This window comes from Crocuta crocuta, unplaced genomic scaffold, assembly GCF_008692635.1.
Source record: "Crocuta crocuta isolate KB4526 unplaced genomic scaffold, BGI_CrCroc_1.0 scaffold91-1, whole genome shotgun sequence".
NCBI classification, from domain to species: domain Eukaryota; kingdom Metazoa; phylum Chordata; class Mammalia; order Carnivora; family Hyaenidae; genus Crocuta; species Crocuta crocuta.
In genome coordinates, this window is record NW_027551575.1 from 2,638,961 (window position 1) to 2,660,492 (window position 21,532).

Sequence of the window (21,532 nt, forward strand, 5' to 3'; positions counted from 1 at the left end):
GAGTAGCTAACTCTCAGTGCTGTTCCACAAATTCAGGGAGATAAGTTAGACAAAGACCAGAAGTCAGCAGGTTATGAGTAACTACCCAAGTGTTTCTTCCTATAACCCTAATCCATGCCTGGCATCTGTAGTTGGTGTTGTTCTTAAAGCTAACTGGAAAGCATGTAGGGTAGAGGAGGAAGACACTGAGGATGTGTCAGCCTTTCTGGAACATTTCATCTATGATTGTTTTTAAGTGGTAATCATGGGACATTTTTAGGAATCCTTGTATTACTTAGAGCAAGGCTCAGCTACACAGGTCCTTAAGGGGGAGAGAATAATAGAACTAAGGAGTGTGTTGAAACATGAGGGGGCAGCAAAGCGTCAGAGATGGCGAGCCACACTCTTCTGTATTGGTTTTGGAGTACAGCTGTCTCTCTTTGGACACAATTCGTCCTTTTGAGCATTTCATTTACAAAAGATGTTAATTCAGGAGAAGCTACCTCATAAAATCCTGTCATGTCTTCACAATATCACTTTTCACTATGTTTCTAATTGCCACATTTCCAATCCCTTTAGTCATTTTCAAATTAAGGATGTTCATGCAAGAATGCCACTCAGAGAAAATTTATTTAAAGTTCTCTATCGCAAAGATGAGAAAACTAAGACCTAGTAAGAGTAAATGCTACTTAGACATGGATCTAGGGATAAATATTTCTGAATTCAGGGGCCTTCTTACACCCCTATAAAATCATTCGTCATATAAAGGTAGCCTTCAGGCCCACCAAAAAAGTGGATGTTTGGAGAAAGTAAAAGAAGTATCAAAGGGTATTAATTTCTGAGTAATTGATATAGAATTGAATTTCTTATACATAAACTTGAAAATTAGAAAAAATCCTGTCACATCTTCTCCCTGGACAGGTCTTTATATTTAGAGCTGTTTCTATTATATTCACTGAATATAACCTCTAGGCTCTCAGATAAATTGAACTTGGTGGTTTAAGGCAAACGGCCTTTGGCTCGAGATTTTAGAAAATACAAGTTTTTCTCTCTAAGTGATAAAATGAGTATAATTGCTTACACTTTACCTGTAGAAGGAGACATGTGACACAGTGACCAGAATAAAGCAAAGTTGATTTTAGTCCAGAAATATTTGGTGTGAATCTCCACTCCACTTCATATATATTTACCTAAATATTCACAACTCCTTAAAAAACGAGTGTATTCTAAATAGAATTTAGTCAATTGTTAAGTAGAAGTTATAAAAAGTAAATTATCCAAATGATACTAATCAGTCGAAACACAATGAGAAGAAACTTAACCTTGTATGTTTATTGTTCTTCTAAAGCACAAAGTCATTCCTAAAATCCAACAAGGGGGAAAAATGAATCAGTTACTGTGTTATTATCTGAACTAATCATTCAACATTTTGAGCTTATTAAAGAAAAGACAACAAGAAACTATTTTATGGTGACAATAATGATGCTAGGTGCTTAGCTAGGTCCTTTTATGTCTCCGTGTGTGTGTGAAAGAGAGAGAGAGAGAATAACAAATAGTGTATGCAATATAAAAAGAAATATATGTAGTAACATAATAATTGAAAGCAAGGTCTGCATAAAGAAGGCAAAGGGGTCTGGGCGAGAGAGGCCCAAGGAGACACTGGACTGAAATGCATGTGGGAGTGGAGTTCATGGAGGAGCAGGAAGACCAAGCCATTCCACACAAGTACTCATCCACTGGTAGCAGGCACTGCTTCATCATGTACTTCCTTCTTTTCCCTTTTCTTTTGATAAGAACACATTATAGCAGGACTCTAATAATTGCAGCAATGAGTGCTCAGTTGGCTTTTTTAGAAATGTGATTGAAAAAATGTCGAGTACATGTGCTAACTTGAAAGAAAAATTGATTGTGTATGGGACTGTTTGTACATTGACTTAAAAAAAAAAGTGCTTATTTTTGAGAGAGAGTAAGTGCGGGAGGGGCAGAGAGACAGAGAGAGACAGAGAATCCCACGCAGGCTCTGCACTGTCAGTGCAAAGCCTGATGTGGGGCTCAAACTCCCCAACCATGAGATCATGACCTGAGCCAAAATCAAGAGTCAGATACCTAACCGACTGAGCCACCCGGGCACCCCTGTACCTTGACTTTTTTTGCTTATTTTACTTTTACACTTAATACATCTAATGACTATTGAGTGTTTTAAATTTGTTAAGCCAAAGAAGGTTACTTTTATAAAAATCCCTTCATTAAAGACTTCTCCAGAAAAAGCATTGAATTAAAAGATTTCCTTAAATACATGAAGTATGACTATATGATTATTAAACTTACAATCTTTTAGAAGCATAAAAGTCTGTTTCTTTTCTTACAAGCTAACTTGTTTTGCCTTTCTATACTTTTATTTAAATATATATAGGTATAAGTACATACACATGTGTATATATATATATATATATATATGTAAAAAGAACAAAACTATCTAACACAGTGACTTTTCAACCAGGAAGTGATTGAAATAATACTTGGTGTTATAAACAGTGAAAAAAAAAAAAACAAATGCATAATCATGGGGAAATTGAGACTCTATTGCCTGAATATCTGCTCTGGGTATTTTGTTACATTAATTGGCATGATTAAATGAAACTGCATATTATTTAGTCAGCCAGTAAAATGATTATGAGGTCAAACCTATATGACCTATCATATAGGTCAAAAACCTAGCTTTCCTTTTATTAACTGTGTAATTGTGGGAAGAATACTTAAAATCTCTGAACTTCCATTTTCTCATCAGTAAGTTCTAAGTCAGTGGTTGGTACACAGACTGTATTCAACAAGTGGTAGATACTGTAAATGCTAAAATTGTATTATGATTATGATTATTATCCATTTGGTGAGCATATCCAAATGTTTTCTGTGTATCTTCTATATGGCCTACAATAAGGTAGGTGTTAGAGATCAAGATATGAGTAAAATGTGACTATTGACATCAAGGAATTCACAATCGAGGGGAGAAGAAATCATGAATATTTATATAAAAGCCAAGTGGCCATGGTTAAACAACTTCAAATACAGGTACTATCTATGGAAAGCTCTTTGATGAGCTTTGAAGAATGTAGAGTTTGTATATAGTCAAGAGACAATCACCTGACCCCAAGGGGCCAGCAAGAGTGAGGTGTGGAAGCATGGGGTTCCAGTCAGATCAGCGGACTAGGGACAGTAAAGGACAAAGAGAGATGGAAGTATATGTAGCTACAAAACAGGAGGCCGCAGGAGCAGTGAAGAGTATTGGAAGCCAGTGTGGACCATGGTGGACTTTATTTTATGGGCTAGGGTAAATCATCAATCATTTTTTTAAGTGTGTTTATTTTGAGAGAGAGAGTGTGTGTCTATACATTTGTGTGAATGGGGGAGGGACAGAGAGAGAGAGAATCCCAAGCAAGCTCTGCACTGTTAGTGCAGATCCCGAGGTGGAGCTGAATCCCAGGTACCATGAGATCATGACCTGAGCTGAAAATAAGAGTCAGACTCTTAACCGACTGAGCCACCCAGGTGCCCCAAATCATCAGTCATTTCTATGCAGAGAAGCAAGTATACAATTTATAAAGACATTGTTGGAAGCAGGATAGAAAACAGAACAAAAAGAAGAGAGTGGAGGCAGCCCCATACTTGTTAGGAGGTTGTTATTTGTCAAGTACACGCTAAAGATAATGCGACTCTGAACTTGGGTGGTGGTGTCTCCAGTGAAGATGAGGGGATGGACTGACAACTGTTTTCAGAGACAGACTTGAGAAGACTCGGCAGTTGATTAGCTTGAAGAGTGATGAGAAAAGATGTGAAAACTAAAGTCATACACACAGTGGTCATTATAGCACATGTATATATGCATAAAAGATGGAAAACAACCCAGTAATAATAAATAATGTAGGAATGCTATTTTGTTATAAAAATCTATAATAAAGAGGTTTTTAAATGATTTATGAAAAAAATTTTAATCATGTAAAAATGCTTCTATTTTAAAGAATGCATGATAATGTGCTAAGTGGGCATTAGGCACACATTTAATGCATTTTAATTGTGTATAATGGGTTAAATTTAAGACATTCTTAGCTGTTGACTAGTAAGTATCAAAGACAGATAGCTTAATCATTTTACATAGAATCTCGTGATAAACATGTAGGTATTTTTCAGGCCTCAATTGTCTGCCTCTTCTCACTGGGAAAAGGTACTAATGAGATGCTGCCTAATGATGTTTCAGTATTAGGGAGCCACAGTGAAGAATTAACCATGTTTACAAATAACAGTATCCTTCAGATAGGACAGTACTCTCTCTGTTGATTATTGAGCCTCTGACACCCATGGCTTGACTGTTCTATTATCCGCCCAGTGATGAGCAAAGCCACCACAGAAAGAGAGGATCTGAATGTCACCCAAGTTCATTGCAGCCAACATCCCTTCTTCACTGCCCTGAGTTTGAAAAGGGCAGTATTTCCCAAACCTGCGGGACCAAAAGGGATCACCAGGCAATGCTTGAAAACAAATAATAAAGGATGGATTCCCGGACAGCCCAGGACAGAATCTTCGGGATAAGGCTCACAATCTTTATTATTAATGAGCGCTCCCTAAATGAACTGTTTGGTCAGCCAAATTTGGGAGAATAATGGGATACTGAATGATGTGGATGAAAGTGCCAATGTACAGTACGGTCATTGAGTTGCTTGTAAGTTGTTGGAAAATCACTGTCTTTCTGGAAAGTGTATTAGTGACACCCATACCCCCATGTAACAAACAACGCAGTCTAGGATAAACAAGATACTGTGTGTGAAGTGCTGTCTGATTAGGAAGGAAAGACAAGGTGATATTATTATCAGTGCAAACCACGTCATCACGGTCGTCATCACTGGGCTGTCATTGCTGTTATCTCTCAAAATGTATACAAGATTTTAATTAGACCAGCTTGCTCTTCTCCTAGAAGAGAAGTATTATGTCCATGTTTGTGTATGGCACAGGGAGCCGCCTGGGAAATGTTATGTTTAGTAACTGTATCATTTTTGTCTTCTTAGACACAGTACCAAGTTTCCTTTAAAAGAAAAAAAAAGAACGAAAGAAAAGAACGAAAACAAAAGCTGCATTCTTAAGTCTCTCCCTTTACCCGCAAAGTGCTTCCCACCCATGTATTCTGTAGAAAATATTCTAGGCATACTCAGAAATACATTACTGTGGTGGGGTAAAGCAATGAAAATTCCTTTGGGTCTAATTTCTCAAATTTTACTGGTTAAGTGTGACACTGAATTGTTTGACTCTATGAATCAACAGAGAGTTCACTTCGAGCAGCCTTCTTTCACCGTCTCAGAAAATACTTATAGAAAATCACCTGGAGACATTAGGAATACTAATATTAATAAAAGGTAACATTTTCTGACATTTAATACTTACTGAAGACTCTACGTGCATAATCTCCTTTAAACTTTAGGAGGATCCAATATATAACCTACAAATGACAAAATATGGATTATAGCTGACTCAATCTGTTCTCATCTGCCTCTTCCCTAGGATAGTTATTCCCTAGGAATTTATTTTCTTGTTTTTTTTTTTTTTTTTTTTTAAGGAGAGCAGAAAATAAACTTATATGGTCTTGTTATGAATGTATATGAATGGACAATAGGAAAAGGGGATGGGTGAGGTCTGGGGTGGCTGGGTGGTTCAGTTGGTTAAGCAACTGACTCTTGCTTTTAACACAGGTCATAATCTCATAGTTCATGAGTTCAAGCCCTACACCAAGCTCCGTGATGACAGTGTGGAGCCTAGTTGGGATTTTCTGTCTCTCTCTCTCTCTCTCTCTCTCTCTAACCCCCCTTTCTCAAAATAAAGGAACTTAAACATTTTTTTAAAAAAAGAGAGGATGAATAAAGTTCATGGATACAGAGAAACCTTTGGGACACCATAAGAACTCAGCTACATAAGCTAAGAAAAGGAGTCCTGCCTAGGATATAGAAGTTCTGAAGCATTCTTTCATTCTTGCCCTCCTCTTCTGGACTCTCTTGAAGTACCTCCTGAAAGTGCCCTGGGAGGAACTTCCACAGGGAAAGTACGTGTGGTCTGTGTGAAAAGTGCCTCACACAGAGTATGTCAGAAATTAGGGGCTAAGCAGTGCTTGAGGCTCAGCACTCATCTTGCTTCAAGGACCACTTTTAACCCCTGAAACAGCACCTTCTACCAAGTGATAAGATTCATCATGTCTTTGTTTTAGACTCGCCATAGGCCCTTCATGCCTGTTATCATTTTCTTGGGTACTGTTTCTAGCCATGAAGTTCCTTAGCTCTTTATCCCCCAGATGTACTTCCTCTAGATATTTCTGCTGCCTGACATCCAGTGCTTTGTAATGTGCTATCCCCTCTCTTTGTCTGTGGTTCTTTCCTGGCACTGTGGGCACTCTGGAAGTATTTCTAGTTCACTGTATTCTACATGGGTGCTTATGACTCTTTCCTTCTGATATGCTTTTGATATTTGCATATTGCACACTGAATTGTCCATGTGGAGAATCTCTTTTCTGTGTGCCTTCCTGGGTTTGCTCTTTCTTTCTCTGTTTCCAGGATGTGAAAGACTGTGTTTAGGCTCTGGGACTCAGTGAGGCATAAAATATCAGAGCTTTAGAACCATCATCCTAGAAGTTTTCTGAATTGCAAAAGATAAAATGTGTTTTGTAGATTGGCAAAGAGCATTAAGTAAAAGCAGAGGGTTCGTAAATGCATGGATAGACGAATAACTAAAATAAGGACAGGGGGAAGGAAGTGAGGGAAGAAGAAATGAGTCGGGATGAGAGGTCTTTTTCCTAGAGAACCAGGAAGATGTCCACACTGTGATTTAGCTCAGACATGGCAAAGGGTCTAGGACCCAGTTCATGAACTTCGGGAAACTTACCAGCACAAGAAAGTAGAAGACAGAGTAGTAAAAGAGGAAATGTCTTCCAAATAACTAGGGAGGGTGACAGAAAAGGACTTTCAATCCTGGAACTGAGAGCTCCAAGTTGAGGAACTGGTGACTGGCTTCTGAGACGCCTCAGGTCCCTGACATGTGACTGAGCTGTTTAACAAGAATTGTTTACATACAAATAGACCTAGGTTTTCTTTTCCTGCAGGTTTTTATTTTGGAAAAAAAAAAAAATTCCACACTGTTGTAACTTTTGTTTGTCAATCTGATGCACAAGTCGAAACCTAAAGGAAGAAGAGGGCTCAGAAGTCAGGAGATCGGGGTTTCAAGAAAGCCTTGCTCTCTTGCTCACCTGCTTACCTGCTTTGTGACCTTCGACAACTTACTCTATGCCCCGAGTCCTTTCTAATTAAAATGCAGTGAATAATCATAATAATACCCTTCTGATTTTGAGGATTACACGAGATAATGCATGCAGAAAATTTGTCACAGTGTCTGGTAATAATAAATGCTAGCTCTTACTAAAAGGTGAAAAGTGCCTTATATATTGACAAGCATTACAAAACTATCAGTAGACACTATTGTACTATTCATGTTGATCCTCAAAATAGTTACCTTTGTAAAATGTACCTTTTTTTTTTTAGTTCAGCTGCCACTGCTGAGATTATTTTGGAAATGGTTTTAGAAACAGTTTATAGGCCAGAGAGGAAAGAGCCACCTCATTGGCTTACTGTCATGTTTCACTTTTGACCAGAAATATTGTTCTCAATATGTTTACCAACCCTACTCAACACACAGGATGTCAGAGTAGCCTGGATCAGGCTAATTCTAGAAATGAATCCACTCCAAGGGGTAAGACAATTTTGGCGCATCTGGAAGAAGTATAACATAGACGTGAGAAGGCAGTCCCGAGACGAGGACCTAAGATGGTAGAGTGATGGCAACATATAGAATAAGCATATAGATAGGTTTTCACAGGGGCCACTTTGAAAGAATCAGCTTCGTCTGAAATCCTGTCCGTTTTTAAGGGCAATGCAATGGTCTCTCAGTCTTTTTGCCTTTTCAGTCATACCTTGTACGGTCTGTGTTTCTAAAGATCTTCTTAGCATAGTTCTCTTCGCTGGAAACTGCTGAAGGTCCTGGAGGTAGAGGAGAAGGCCAATGTGTCCAGTCCTACTGGCTGAGAGAGGAGCCCAAGCCCTCATCATTTCAACAGAAAGGGCAGCAGAGGAAGTCAACCTGGCATTTTGCTACAAGGTCATTTCTCATTGCATCTGTCACATTCTTACTGGTCACTTACAGTCCTCCAGCATCCTCCTCTTTGAGGATTTGCCCAGTCCTCTCCTAGGCTGGCTTACACCCTCCCCTTAGACGGTGGTGTATCAGCAGCAATCCTCCAGGTGCAAGGCAAAACCCAACTCTGCTAACGTAAGTAAAATAGAATCTAGTAAAATGGAATCTAATCTACTTAAATAAAATAGAATATTGGAAGAATTTCCAATTCCCTGATAATTAGTGGGGAGGCTGGAAGATCAGGGTTGAAGGAATCCATTCATCTTCAGAGAGCCAGAAGGGCACAAATGAAGGGAAATTCTCATGGTAGGAGCAATGTAGAGAGCTTCCCGTTTTAAGTTTCTTTGTTAATCTGCGTAAGAGTCAAATTCCAGCAGAGGGATCTAAATGGTCTGGTTTTGGGTCTTGGCTAAAGGAAAATAGAGCATCTGGCTGTTCTGCCACACGATGTAACATAATGTAGTACTAAGAGCCTAAGTTATGAGGCCAGATTGTGTGGATTCATATCCCAGCTCTGCTGCTCACAGATGCTTTTCTTCAAACACTTCATTTAACCTTTCAGAGCCTCAAGGCCCCAGTTTTTGAAGTGGGCATAGTCGTAGTAATTATCTCATAAGGAGTTCATGAAAATTGAGATGATATTTATGAAAAACTAAGCCCAATGCTTGGCACATAGGAAGCACTTGATCACTTTGGGCTATGCTATTATTAAAATTATCCAATGGAGGCACCAAACAATTTCCTGAAACAAATTAGGGTACAGTTAGAAAAGAGAAATAAATGATGGTGGACCCCAAATTATTATTGATTATAGTGAGAGATTGTGTGTTGGCCAATAAGAAGATTGCCCACAACACACTTTGCTAATATATCTCTCAGCTTGCTGTTCTTTATAATAATAAGGTTTTTAGGAATGTGGATGGCACTTGTTCATCAGTGCGTCCCTGGGAATCCAGTTCCTCTGTAGGCACAAAAGTGATGTGATTACCTGATCATTTGATACACACATGTTTATTGATACCTCCTTTATGCTTAGTTCTATGCAGGGTTTCATGATCTGTCACTGTTGGTTTGCTTATAAGGAACCAAAGTGATTCCAAAGGAATCCAAACTTTAGTTATGGATATCCACACAGTGACCCTCATCAAAGTCCTCTTAGAAATAGCCTGTACCCCCATTCTAGCAAGGTGAGGGCTTCCTAAGAAGAAAGAATCTGAAAGAGGACTTGAGGTCCATGGAAAAGGCATGTTGGTCCATTAGAGGCATGAGATGAACTTTGATTTCTGAAGACAAATGGAAGCTCACTGTAGAACACTGTACTACTCATTTGGAACATCTGAGTCATCGTAAGGAGGAAGGGCTAACCCCCAGCTGTGGGGAACTAAACTGAGTTCCACATACTGGGGCAGAGCCACTGAAGCACTGACTCTCTTAACTAAATCCTTCTACCTGACTACCATGCTCCCTACCCAATAACTCTGACAGCTTCGGAGGCCACCCAGCTCCAGCTTCTGTTTCTAAATCTACTTTCTTTGTCCCAGCCCTGCCCCCAGATCTGACTAACTCTGGCCCATCCACTCAGCCTCACCATGCCATGTCACCCAACACAAGGAAAGCATTTTGACTCAAAACTGAAAGTAGAGGCAGCCTTAATATTACTTTTTTTGAAAGGTATGTAGGTTTTTCCAGGGGAACAGCTAGGCACTATAAGAGGGTGGGCTTTAGTTTCATTCAGTCAATACAGAGAGTCTAGTATATGCCACTCGATAACCATTTCACTTTGAAGCAACATATTCTCTGAACCTCAATTTGTCATCTATAAAATGTAGATTAATAATTAACCTACCTCAGAGAGTTATTATAAGGATTAAATGAGATGAATAAGCACAAAGCCTAGTATCTGGTACATAGTAGGGACTAAAAAAGGAAATTCTATTTCTTGAATAAAACTTTTTTTTTTTTTGAGTGAACAGTGAGTTTCAGAGGTAAAGAATCCTCTTTGCATTTGGAAGTTTGACATAAGGAATGATGAAGTAAACAACTAAGTTTCTTTTAAAATTATTTTCCTTTACTAACTTGTCTTCTATTGTCTGTGTTCATACACACTAGCTATGTCTGCAAAAATGTTTCCATGGCCAGCTTTTTTCTACATGTTTAAATTCCTAATTGTGCACACAATCTTAGTCACTATATTTTCATATGCAAGCAATTAAGACTCATTTAACAGCCCTCCCTCTGGAAGGTTTTGTTCTCCATCTGCCATAAATCAGATTCCTTAGGAACATGTTTGATTTTGAAACAATGTGAAAGTACTGTTCATTTTGTTCAAATTTCATTTATGTACCATTTTGTAAAGTGATGTAAATGGACAGCCACAAAAAGCTCAGCAGCTGGTCAAAACAAGACATCAAAGAAACCATTGAAATGGGGCACAAAATTTTAAAAAAACTAATATGCTAAGACAAAGCCAAATAAAAACCATAGTCTGATAAACATTCCTCAGACACATTTTGCTCATATTTACCTTACAACAGATTTAAAATCTGGGAAAATGGGAATGCACCCCTGTTCCCAGTTGAGTGCACAGCAATGTATGTGAGGATAGTGAGTGAAAGAAGCCAGAAGGAGAAAAACAGACAAAGATGAGATTTGTGCTATTGGAGAAACATGCTTCACAGCTACGCACTTAAATTAATACCAAGAAGACTCAAACAGATTTGTCGGACACTTTTCAGTTCATTTAAAAAGCATTGGTAAGTATGGTTCTCCCTCACCATAGGTGAAGTCCATTTTGGTATCTTCAGTGAGCTTCTTTTTGGATCATCAATAAGAAGCTATACTTGGCCAAATTAAGAGGGAAAAATAATTATTAGGTTCTGTGCTCATTTTGGCAGCACATCTACTAAAAATAGAACAATACCGAAAAGAATAGCACGGCGCTTGCCCAAGGATGACCTGCAAGTTCATGTGAACTGGCAGCTAAAATTCAGCAACAAATTTTAAAAAGAAAAGGATTATTGTTGTCTTTTTTAATTTTTCAAAATTAAATATCACGATTTGGAGATGTAGCCTGCAGAAAATAGTTTCCTCTACCTAAACATACCATTGTTTGGAGGCTTGAAACAAATCATCAACATAGCTAATGCACTAAATCCCCAGTTATATGTCAGTAGGATATTTTGTCCACCAGCTTCCTAAGGCTTTATAAGCTGAGTTGTTTTGATATCATTTGATGAAAGGTTCTGTAAAAGTTCAAAGTATTGTTGTTAATTTGGGCAGTCACACCTGCACATTTAAAATGCCTTTGTGCAAAGAGTAGCCCAATCTGCTTTCAAATCAGACCTTCAAAGAGGGTAGATTCATAAGTGTGACAGATCCCCTTAGGTGTTTCCCTACAAAGAAAAAGTAAAACTAAGAGAGCCACTCCCACACCACCATCTTTGTCTCTTTGAACCTAAGCATCACATGGCACCTCTGAAAAGAAAAGCAGAGAAAATGTTAGTACTTCACTGCTGGAGATCTAAAGCAAGATACCGAAGGTCGTCTGGAAGAAGTGGCACTTAAGAATTATCAATTTGTTCTCTGTATTTATAGGCCTGAGTCCACTTTTTAACAAGTAAGTTTTTAAATGCGTTTGTTAAGTGTTCTGGGGTTCTTTGCACCTGTTTCCTGGTATTGAATAGTATAAATTCCTGGACCACTTCTGGATGAGTAGATTGTTACTAAACTACTAGAGCTAATAAAATTAATATTGACTTCTCATCAACCAGTGAACAAAAACATGTTTAATCCTGTGCTCTGGGTTTCAGTGAAATGGAAATGAATGTGGCATAGTCCTACCTGCAAGGCCTTAGCAAGATATAATTGTACACATGAAAAAGATATCAAGAATCTTAGATACTCCCAGGATTGTGTCACAGAGAGTAAGTGTCTTAAGAATTCAGAGAAAGCAAAGATCAGATTCAGATAAATAATGATAGACCATGAACGCTTTTCAGATAGTTTAAAATAGTTACATGTCCCTCCTGGATGATCACTACATAGCTGCAGATGTTTAGGATTGCTTCCCAGCAAAGTAGCCCTTTTCATCTAGGACCATTTGCTATTACAAAGGAGAGGTGATTACTTATGATTTACTAACATTCCTTCATTCTACATGTGGCACTGGACTTGTGAAACTTGTAGAAAGAGCAGTAACCACAAAGGGTTTAGTGGCCAAAGCTATAAATCCAGCTCTATCACTACCTCCCTGTTTAACCTTGAGTCCATAATTTAAGCTGGTTTTCCATCTATAAAATGAGGATATCGGATTACATGATGTCTAAAAATCAACCAGCTCTTTCATGCATTTTTTAATGCGTGCTTCTGATTAATTGCCTTTATTTTCTATCATTCTATTTCCTCGAGTAGTGAAGAAAAGATACACCAAGTCAATGTATGAATTCCACTTTTCCCAGTATAGATCCATAGAGAATGTCTTTGACACCCACTGTTTGCTATTTTGAATTTTCAACAAAGAGTTAAAAGAAAATTCTGGTTCCCCTGGCTAGTCATCTCCTCCAGTTGGCAGAAGTCTTCGTGTGAACTTGATGGTTGCCTAGAGCAACAAAATATTAGGGACAGAAACATGTTCAGGGACTTGATTGTATAAGTGACTCAGAGCTGAGAGACCTTTTCCAGCTACACTGGAGCCCATACTTAGCTAGAATGAGTATTTGTCTATGCCTGTCTGCACCACTCCGCTGACTTGGAGGTGCCTGCTATTTTGCGTACAGAATACAGAAGACAACCTTGAAACCTGCAGAGAGGGGTTAACTGGTCAGAAGGCAGTCTTCATTCAACATGTCTCACACATGGGAGATCATGAAGACTAGTAAATATCAACAAGATGAGGAGGCCGATTGTGGGCTTTGAAGAGCACATACCAAGAACATTATGAGAACTGAATAAAAATGCAACTTAAGAGCTACTCTTCAAAGCCCATTATCCCTTTTGAGTTCGGACAACCCACTGGAGGAGCTGTTTGCAAAAGTCAGTACCTTTTTCCTTCTGTCTGTTGAAGCCAGACATCTCTAACTATGCTCTGAGCTTAAAATGTGAATTTAAAAAACATGTTTTCCTGTTCCTAAACTCCTTAAATCCTGAGGTCATCCCCTCCCTGTGCCATCAGTCTGGCTCCATAATACCAATTACTCCAGCTTGTTAAGGAAGTTATTAGCATCCGGGAGTCCGTCTTTAGCTTCTAGTCAGTGTTGCCTGCAGCATGAATTGGAGGAAGGAGCATTAGCCAAGTCTGGTTACTTGAAGTCCTCCATCCTCAGCTATTTAGCTAGGTTCCATCTTAATTATGTGTTTGGCGGGTGTTATTTTTATGCCCAGTACACATTCTTCCCACCTGCACATGAATAAGGTCATTATGATTATAATAGCAATCATATACTGTTACTTTTTATCCTGGTTTAGTACTTACTATGTGTCTTCATAATCACAAACTGGCCCTCTCAGCTGGGACATTATGGGTTGCAGTGAATATTCTTTTTGAGTGATTGGAAACATAGTCTTCAACTTACACAGTTTAGGTAGTAATTCTTATCCACATAACCATAGCAGCTGTTTGGAAACATGTCCTCAGATCACTTGTTTGCAAGTGTCTTTTTCCGTACAATCCTGGATGGAGTGGAACCCATATACGTTTCTTGACATGTGAAACACTTGTGACCCTGGCAGATGATTCAGCTGACCTTGAAAACTACAGCTGTTTGGTCATTTTAAAAACAACGCAATACCAGTGATTTAATAGGCTTGGGCTTAGACCATTCATTTTATGCCAACTGTTGGGAATTCTGACCCTTCAGGAAAGGGGGAAAAAAAAGTGTAAGGCCATGGAAATGTGTTATGCTGGGTGTTAATGTTGCCCTTAATTTTAATACATTTCTTTGCAAAAAGTACAGAGACGACTGCTTGTTGTCACAGGCAAAAAGCAATAACAGCCATGTGGCTTTCTTTTATTTTTAAAAAATTTAATGAAGAAATGTGTCAGTGTTTGTTTCCTCTCCAAATCAAGAGCAATCTATAATCTCTGAAAAAGACCAAAGCTTCTTTGCTTACTGTAAAATGTGCTCCCTACGTGGCTTTACATGGTGGGGGATTAACAGTCTCTTCCAAGGCAGCCTTCTAAGTGTTCCAAGCACTATACATGCACACTATTTTAGCTGGACTTTGGTTCATCTGGAATGAAAGAGACCTGAAAAATTATGCTTTAATCAAGATGGAAGTTTATTTCTCTTTCCTATAAAAGAGAGCCAGAGTGGGTGGTCCAGGGCTGGTGTGACTACTCTAGCATCGTAAGGGATCTATGATTCCTTTCGATAGTTCCTTCACCATCCCTGGAGTCTGGGCTTTGCCTCCATGGTCCATGATGACGCCTAGAGCCATCACATCTAAATTGCCAGCAGTGAGACAGGGGAGGAGAGAAACAATAGCACTTCCCCTCTCTTTGGAAGAGAACTCCCAAAAACCCCACATTGTGCTTCTATTTCTATCTCCTTTGGCTCATTTAGCCATATGTCACATCTAGCTGCAAGGGAGACTGAGAAATAGAGTATTTTGTCTGGCAGTCCTCTGATTTGGGGATTTCAGTCTCTTTCCCTCTCCTTCTTGCCTTCCCAGGCTCTCTTTCAAATTCTTTGCCATCCTGTTCTCCTTGCTCATCTCAGGGAAAACCCAACACTGTCAGTTTCTAATCTGCCAGCTCCACTTCCTTATCTGAACTCCAGGTAGGAAAAATCCCATATCCTTCAAGGTGGATTCAAGTAAAGTCAAGGTGTTCCCCGCAACTGGACCTTTGGTGCCACTTGACCTTCATCCTTGCTCTGCGCCCTCTTACTTCCCTTGGTGCTTATTCCAAACTTCCTCCCCTTGTGAAGCCTCTTGGTGCCACAGGTGCTCATCACCTTTCAGTAAATGCCTTCACTTACAACCTAATCAAGACACTCATTGTGAAGGCATAGACTTCCTCAACTTCTGCATCCTCTCATTGACAACCATACCCATCCTGTTCTCCCTTCGTGTCTCCACAGGTAATGCATCCCCTCCCTTTCCTGCTCTAAGTTAACACCTGCATCTGCCCTTGGTCTTCTCCTCGAAGTACCTCCAGGACCTTTCTCCTGCTATTTTCCTTTATGTTTCTCACATTTGCAATCTCTCCTTTTCTCCCGCCTCTTTCCTCTTCATCATAAAAACAATACAAAACAAAACAATAATGAAGTCCAATAACAGAACCCTTGCTGATCCCTTAGCTTGGTTCTTTGTTCTTCCCTTCTCAGTCAAACCACTCCACCGCCTTACTGCCCGGGCATTCCTCAAGTCGCTGTAGGAGGACTTCCTCACACACACCTCTGCTCCCACCACCCTCACTCTGGTGTCCAAAGAGTTCCTTTTTGCCTTCTCTGTCCTTATCTCCCTTCCTCTGAAACTCTGTCTTCATTCATTTATTCTGCAAATATTTATTCAACACGTATTTATTAGGAACCATTCTCTCCCAAATGATTCTACTCTCTTCTTGCTGCTCTGAATACTCTTCATCTTATGTCTTCCTTCCCCCTTCCCCTCCTTAAACATTGTGTTTCTGGCTCAATGCTTTTCTCATTCTATGCACTCTCTAGATGCTCACATGTACTTATGTAGTTTTACCTTCAAACTTGGAACGTGATTCCCCAAACTGTCTGTACTCAGAACTCCTCCTTGATTTCAGACTCCTACAAAAGCACAGTGCCTGATAATACTCCACCATTTAAATACAGTGGTGCCTGGGTGGTTCAGTTGGTTAAGTGTTCGACTTCAGCTCAGGTCATGATCTCACAGCTTGTGAGTTCGAGCTCCACATCGTGCTCTGTGCTGACAGCTCTGAGCCTGGAGCCTGCTTTAGATTCTGTGTCTCCTTCTTTCTTTGCCCCTGCCCCCCCTCTCAAAAATAAACATTAAAAGAATTAAATACAACATGTTCAAAACTGGACTCCTGTTTTTTCTCAGATCTGTTCTTCCTGTCAGTTAGGAAGCACTTTTATCCTAGACTGAAACTTGGAAATCATACACTCCTCCATCAAATAAATAACTATAGTTTTATTTTACTTTATAAATATTTGTCAAACCTGTGCTCTCCTCTCCACGCCACTGATACTTCTCCAAATGAGGTACTCATCAGTTCACCCCAGATTACGGTAGTAGTGCCTGAAGTAGTATTTTGAAACTGTCAGTTGCATTTAGCATTTTGTAAATACATATATACATACATACATATATATATATACACACACATATATATATACACATATAGAAAGTAATAGAATGTAAAGTCACATCTATAATATCAATGATAATCGCTTCTCGGCCTTTTGGCTAAGATCAAGTGTAGTATAATAATGATAAGTATTGTTTTCTGAAATTGTTGACATATATATATAATTATATATATATTATATATATATGTTGACATATATATAATTGTTGTCATATATATATGACAGAATTGAATAGAAAGTAATAGAATGTAAAGTCACATCTATAATATCAATGATAAGTATTGTTTTCTGAAATTGTTGACGTACACACAAACATCATAGTCATTTTGCCATGAAAATATATTTCTTAGTATAAAAAACATTTGAGAACCACTTTCTTAAATAGTCTGTGTTTTGTATATTCCTCTTCACCGCTTTCTACAGTGCAGCCAAATTAATATAGTTGAAAGATTAGTCTCAGAATGTCTCTTCCCAGCTTAAAACCCTTCTGTGCCCCCTGTCAGTCCCATGTTAAAACTAATCCCCTTGGCAGTGTACACAAGACCCACCTGACTCTTCCAGTAGCCAACTTCTTCCATCCATACAAGCCATGTTTCACAGCTGTCTGCATTTGCTCCTCTCTTCTTGCCATCTAGAACTCACTTTCCTCTCTTTTGAATTTGTATTTATTTATTATGAGAGGGAGAGGGGAAGAGAGAGAGAGAAGAGATAGGAGAGAGAGAGAATGTGAACTCACATGCATGGGAGAGGGATCGAGAGAGAGTGAGAGAGAGATTCTCAAGCAGGCTTCATGCTGTGGATGTAGGCTTGAACTTATGAACCATGACTCTTAACTGATTGAGCCACCCAGGCACCCCTCATTGTCTTCTCTTCATTTCCTCACTCACTTCACCTCATTGTTTGGGTAAGATGACACCTGAATCCAAGCCCTGCCTTGTTACCCAAGTTGGGCCAGGCCCTTCTCCTTTGTGTTTCCATAGTTCCCATACCTACCTCCAGCGTAATTCTAATGAAATTCGTCTAAAAACTGTAGTTTATGCCTCCCTATTCCTGTTGCCTGCCCAATCATATGCCAATTCTTTTTTGTCTTCACTGTGCGGTATATGGTACTAGAACACCATCGTGATCGACTTCTGTGTCCAGTAGACCTGGAGTCAAGAGATCCTTACACAGATCTCTCAGAACCTCTTAAAATTGCTGTTAAGTAGAATCTAGAAGCAAAACATAAGGCAGTAGAAGACAACATTGAAAACTTTGTCTCTCCTGTACAGGAAGGAATGTGGAATAAAACTCCTTCTTAACCTCTTTGACAGAAGGGAATAACTTGAAAGAAGGGAACAGTGGGCGGCCTCTGTATTCTCCTACCTCTGAATGAGGAACATGTGAGAAGTAGGGCAATTACTGGCCTATGTTCACTGGCCACTATTTTAAATAACTCACATGGTCCTACAAAAGGTCATGTGTATGTGAAAAAGATAAAATTCTTTTCAGTTTACTCTGAATGTCATTTAAGAGTAGCCTTACTAATGGTGAAGTTTGGCCTCTCACCTCACTGCAAGCTCACTATTGCTCCAGTTTTGTGGAAATTCTAAGGAGGCATGTCTGTGATGTACCTGGTGCACAGCTCCATCCCAAGTGCACTTTGGAGCACTTCTGTGAGGAGTGTGAAGAGTTTTCTCCTTCTGATTTAGGCTGTGGCTTCTTATCTCCTCCTTAATATAAGAATAGATCTCTTTGGGGTGCCTAGGTGGCTCAGTCATTTAAGCAACTAACTCTTGATTTCAGCACAGGTTATGATCTCAAGGTCCATGAGGTCAAGCCCTAAGTTGGCAGTATGGAGCCTGACAGTGCAGAGCTTACTTGGGAGTCTCTCTCTCTGTACTTTCCCCTCTCACATTTGCATGTGCACTCTCGCAAAATAAATAAATGAGCTTCAAAATTAAAGTTATTTGTTTAAGAAAAACGATTAGATCTCTTTAATATCTTTTTCATACTTTATCTTCCATCCCACGGTTCCTTTATTCTTGAGAGGGTAAGGACAACTAACTTCATAGTTCTTTCCTTTTATACTTTGGGCCAATTCCATTGTATTGTTTTATGGTCTTGGGCCTAGAGCAGCCTCAGTCGTCAACACTAGCCCTGAACAGTGAGACTAATGAGAGAGGCAAAATGACTTCAAGTAAAACGAAGTGGTTAGTGTTGAGGAGAGAAACTTGGAAAGATACATCACCAAGAACACTAGGTGCTCTATTCTTCCTGTAGGCTACAGCTGGGTGAACACATTTCTGAATACCAGTCAGTTCATTTAGTTCCATCAAATAGGTAGTCAATACAGTAAGGAGGAAGGGAAAATAAATGGGTTTTTTGGATGACTGGTTTAGCATCACGTAGCCTTGATCTTACTAATTTCCAGGGAATAATTTCAACTCTTAAAGAAATACAATGTACTGTAGGTTAGTTTAATACAAAAAAAAAAATTTTAAAAGGTATTCGTACTCAATATGTACTTGTTTTTCCCAAATGTCATTAAAATATATGGAAATAATATAATGGGCATAGAAACTTGGATTATATTATGTGAAAAGAAAGGTTAAAATCATTAGGAGAAATTCCCTTCTTTCTTTCTTTCTTGCTCTTCTACTGTCTAAATATCTCTCCTTTCTACTTCCTCCATCGTTCTTCCTTCACTCTGCTGTTCCCCTCTTTTCTAACCTCACTAACAGTAACACCAACTCTGTGCCACACCCTGTGCTGAGATGACCCATGTGATCACACAAATCTCACAACCTTGTTAGGTAGGTAGAATTATTACAGCGTTTTACAAAAGAAGAAACTGAGACTGATAGGCATTATTTCCCACAGTCATTATTCTATAAAGTTGACAGCTGGGATTAAAACCCTGGTAGTTACATTTCAGATTCTATACCAAGAAAACAACCCTCTATTGCTTCCCTTTCATTTCATTGTTGTTCACTTTTGTTTTTTCTATATCTTCTCTTTTCTTGTAGTCTCCACTGCATTCTCTCCCATTTTCCCTGTCATTATATCCTCTGCCTCCTTTTTTCCTACTCTCTGCTCTGCCTTCTTCCCTTATTTCTCTATGATCTCCCATATCTTATCTAATGTCCCTTTCTTTACCCTCTTTACCATGTTAATTCCAAGCTCCCAGAATCCACCCCCTTATCCCCTCATGATACCTCCTCATTCCTCACCTCAGCGTCTCCCAGGCAGAGACCCTGCCCCTCTGTCATTCTTCACAGCTGCTTTCCCAACATCTGTGTGTGAGTTAGGAGGGAGCTATGGTTTTAGCACAAGACAAGGCAAGTATAGGTTCGAGAAAAGCCTGAGCCACTCTGCTCCCATACAGAAGGAGTGCTGTTCATTATTATAAAGCAGTTATAAAAGGGAATTTCATTGCTGCCAGAGATCTCACAAGCTAGGTTTTTGTTGAACCCCACATGGTCTCTAATGACTTGAAAAAAGATGATGCATCTTGCTATGATCACTACCAGGAAGTGAGCTCCAGGCAGCAAATAGAAACCAACTCCAGGACTGTGAGATCCAAGACAAGTCGAATTCCTAAGTATAACTGCAGTAAATGTTGAGAGGTATACCATAATGTAGTACTTGGAAAAAATTAAATTTTACTCGAGTGGCCATATTTTCAAACAGCCAGTACAAGACAGAAGAGTTTCATTTCCTTGAATTAAGGTTATTGGGTGACTTTTCCTGGAACCACTCTTGAGAGTTCCAAGAAAGAACTCCAGAGTCCCAGACTACTGGCAACAAGCAGGCATCTTCACACAGTAGCTCACGAAGGTCCCGCATCACCATATGGGAGCATTTCCATCAGATTGGCTCAGTTATCAGAAATAACCAGATCAAAACACACATCATTCTTACAAGAATTCTTACAAGAATTAGGACATAAAAGTTTGGAGTACTCATCACAGTTTTAGAGAACTGCCAGTTCATCTTCTGCCGGTAGGACATATAGTATCTTTCTTAAGACCCTACCGTTTGTTTGTTTGTTTGTTTGTTTGCATGCCTGGTGTCTTCTTTTTCTCATCCTACTTCTTCAGTAGCTTTCCTATAGCTTTCCTAATTTCGACTTTACTTCAAACCATTTGTACAAGCCTTTGTTTTGTTTACTTCTCCTGCCACCAGTTACCTTGTTTGCAATTTCTCATTGACAATTACAGTTAAATAGAACCTACACATTTATAACTAGAAGTAGACCATTTTTTATTTTAGGCACATATTAAAGGCCATTGTTACTAGTGACCCCATGAATTGCTTGCCTTTGGGTTAGATCTCCAGACTTTGTCTATTTCACATTTTAGACAATATTCTTTTACCAAGTAATTTTTTGAGGGTTTCCATGTGCCATACCTAAGCAGGGCTCCTCATATACAGTGATGACCAAAAGAAGCATTTTCCCTGTCCTGGGTCCCTACAGCCTGGGAGCCAAGGACAAGGGAGATATACATTAATCAAATAATCATAGGGTAGAATGAAAAATTCCAAACTGAAATATGTGATACAGAGAAAAAACCCGAAGGGAGTGGCATACCAGAAGGCCAATCTTCCCATTCTCCTGGAATCTACTGCAAAAATAAATAATCATGTCTAGCAGACTGGAGCTTCTAAGAAGAATCCAGAAGCATGCAAGCCAAGCAAGAAGAATGAACAAGTTTATTCTTATTCTTCTGTTGTTACGCTCAGTCTGCAATGATTCTGTTTAAGAACTTGAAAGCATGAGCTTCTCTGTTCTGCCACCCAGAAAAGGTGTCTTTCTTTGAAAGTCTGTGCTGGCTCCTCCTCCTTCCCTTGCTCTTTCTTCTTCCAACTCTCCCTTCACCAACACAACTGTAACATCTTCTTCCCAGATCTAAGGCCCTGAACTTGGACCTCCCAAGTGGCAGGACTCTAGACTAATCCACTAAGTCTGCTAGATTTCCAAAACACTCATTCACATTTGGATGCCTGGGGCCTCTCATGGAGCCATGGCTGTGCTAATCTCTGCACTTGAATTT

The 21,532-nt window shown here is 39.3% G+C and overlaps 1 protein-coding gene, 1 non-coding gene and 1 pseudogene across 3 annotated transcripts in view; all 3 read left to right on the plus strand.

Annotated features, from left to right (window-relative positions):
• Positions 1-21,532, plus strand: part of LOC144221090 (3',5'-cyclic-AMP phosphodiesterase 4D) — a 354,077-nt gene that overhangs the window by 164,563 nt on the left and 167,982 nt on the right. The window lies entirely within an intron of this gene.
• LOC144221094 (U6 spliceosomal RNA) lies at positions 11,075-11,183 on the plus strand. The gene has a single exon (XR_013331960.1). It is a non-coding gene; the product is annotated as a U6 spliceosomal RNA (small nuclear RNA).
• LOC144221097 (U2 spliceosomal RNA) lies at positions 16,574-16,652 on the plus strand (annotated as a pseudogene).